Source organism: Colobus angolensis, unplaced genomic scaffold (genome assembly GCF_000951035.1).
Source record: "Colobus angolensis palliatus isolate OR3802 unplaced genomic scaffold, Cang.pa_1.0 Scaffold130, whole genome shotgun sequence".
NCBI lineage: Eukaryota > Metazoa > Chordata > Mammalia > Primates > Cercopithecidae > Colobus > Colobus angolensis.
The window spans coordinates 2,594,696-2,597,268 of record NW_012114253.1 but is presented as its reverse complement, the minus strand read 5'-3'; the positions used below and the strand labels follow the sequence as shown (position 1 = coordinate 2,597,268).

At 51.4% G+C, this 2,573-nt stretch overlaps 1 protein-coding gene across 2 annotated transcripts in view; it reads right to left on the bottom strand.

The window, feature by feature from the left end:
- Positions 1-2,186, bottom strand: part of TMCO4 (transmembrane and coiled-coil domains 4) — a 129,868-nt gene extending 127,682 nt beyond the window's left edge. The window contains exon 1 of one of the 2 annotated variants that reach the window (XM_011934009.1): positions 2,007-2,186. The gene's annotated coding sequence lies outside the window, so the exon portion shown is untranslated. Of the gene's footprint in view, positions 1-638; positions 721-2,006 lie in introns of those variants that run through there. The other variant, XM_011934008.1, reaches the window with a different exon arrangement.
- Between the last annotated feature and the right edge of the window lie 387 nt (positions 2,187-2,573).

Below are 2,573 nucleotides of genomic sequence, written 5' to 3'. Positions count from 1 at the left end.
AGCTGAGATCCGGCCACTGCACTCCAGCCTGGTCGACAGAGCAAGACTCCGTCTCAAAAAAAAAAAAAAAAAAGAAAATGGGAAGCCAAGGCCAGGCGCGGTGGCTCATGCCTGCAATCCCAGTACTTTGGGAGGCTGAGGTGGACGGATCACAAGGTCAGGAGTTCAAAACCAGCCTGTCCAATATGGCGAAACCTCATCTCTACTAAAATACAAAAATCAGCCGGGCATGGTGGTGGGTGCCTGTAGTCCCAGTTACTTGGAAGCCTGAGGCAGGAGAATCGCTCGAACCCGGGAGGCGGAGGTTGCAGTGAGCCGAAATCGCATCAGTGTACTGCAGCCTGGGTGACAGAGTGAGACTCTGTCTCAAAAAAAAAGAAGAAGAAAAAAGGAAAGAAGAAAGAAAAAGAAAGAAAAGAAAGAAAGAAAGAAAGAAAGAAAGAAAGAAAGAAAGAAAGAAAGAAAGAGAAAGAAAAAGAAAGAAAGAGGGAAAGAAGGAAAGAAAGGAAAAAAAGGAGAGAAAGAAAATGGGAAGCCAGAGTGGGGTTTTAGGCAGAGGCAGAGGGTGGTACGATGATACCAGGGCAGCTTGAAGCGGAGGTTGGCCAAACAGAAAGTGGATTGGATTTCACTCTCACCCCTTCTGCCTGCTGTCACACGTTCCAGAGAGCCAGTTCCCCACTCCTCATCAGCAGCCCCGGTTTATAATGTAGAACACGGTTTACAAAACATACAGGTCAAAAGAGAACACAATGAGAAACCACCCACTGACATTTCTTAGGTTCCACGTTAGCCAGCCCTGGTGGCTGATCCAGCCTTTGTAGCCCAGTGGTACCAGAGTAGAGAGGGAAGGTTTGAGCCTTGTGAGGAACTCTCCAGACCTCAGCCTTTGTGGGAGCTACACGCTGAGCTATGACAATCTAATCGATCAACTCCTCCTGTCCAACTCCTCCTTGGACCTTAGGACTAAAAAGTATAAAGTTATGCCTGTAATCCCAGCACTTTGGGAGGCCGAGGACAGTGAATCACGAGGTCAGGAGATCGAGACCATCCTGGTTAACACGGTGAAACCCCGTCTCTACTAATAATATAAAAAAATTAGCCAGGTATAGTGGCAGGCGCCTGAGGCTGAGGCAGGAGAATGGCGAGAAACTGGGAGGCAGAGCTTGCAGTGAGCCGAGATCGCGCCACTGCACTCCAGCCTGGGCGACTGAGCAAGACTCCATCTCAAAAAAAAAAAAAAAAAAAGTATAGTCTCCCAAAGTGTCAGACACTGCACTGGGCCTTTTGTGGCTTCAGCTCCTTTAATTTTCACAACAACCTTGGAGATGGGTATATCACAAATGAGTAAACTGAAGCATGAAGAGGTCATTTAGCTTGCCTGATCACTCCATTACAAAGCTGCAAAGCTAACACCTGAGCCCATCTCTGTCTGATGCTGCACGCGAGGGCTTGAGGCCACTCTAACACCGGTTTCTTCTGCTGTCTTCATGTACTTCACAGATGGAGAAATGCCAACGGTTCTCCCCTGTGCCCAGCCCTCCCTCCCCAGGCTGAAGGGCAGGGCTTTATTCCACCCTCTGGAGTGTACTTCCTGAGGGCAGGGCTCGTTTTGTTCACTGCTGTATCCTCAGTGCCTAAACAATGCACAAAGTAGGAGCTCAACAAATACTTGAATGAACAATCCAAAGGCATTTGTTGAATGAACAAATGGATGTTCCCAAAGCTTAAAAAGAGTTTCATATTTTCTGCAATGAAATAAACACTGAGTTGGGGAAAGGGGGTTCATGTGCTGACTCCTACTTCGAGTTAGGTAGTAGTCTGGGATGCTAGCCTGACCCTGCTCGCAATTCCCAGTGCCACCCCAAGGAAGAGCTGAGCTGGTCACGGCAAAGGCATTGTGGAAGCCAACTCTGTGCCAGGCACTGGGTCAGGCTCTCCAGGCAGGTAGCCCAGGTTTTTCTCTCTTGCTTCCTAGCTGCGTGGTCTTGGGGAAGTTACTTCACCTCTCTGAGCCTCAGTTTACCCAGTTTTAAAATCCACTCAAAAGTCAGCAGCAGTAATTCTTCCCTCCTGTAACTTCAGGCATGGGCGCCAGAAGACATGGCCTCCTTGTAACATGAGGGGCCTGGCTTTTCTCCAGAGGCTCCCCAAGCCCCGCTAGAAAGCTCTGTTTGAGAGTCTGCGGCGGACGCGGGGAGCAGGGAGAGACGAGGCGAGAGAGTCCTAGAAGCCTTCCTGACAGGGACGTGGAGGGGCCACGTGGGGCAAGGGGAAGCACAGTGACCTCTTGTGACCTTGGGCAAGCCCCCTTCCTCTCTGACCTTGACCAGCGTCCTCATTTGTCAAGGGAGCGGCTGGGTGACCTCTAAGAACTCGGAGGCCAAGGCCGGAGTCGCCCGAGTGCTCCGCCCAGCCTCAGTTTCCCCCTCTGGCGCCCCACAAGATTTCTAAAAGCACTTCCGGCTCTGAAAACAACCACCAGCAGGCGGCCTGGCTCAGGGCAGGCAGCGCCGGGGAGCGCGCGGCCGCTTCCTGGTGGGTCCAGTGTCCCTGGCGTGGAGGGCGGGACG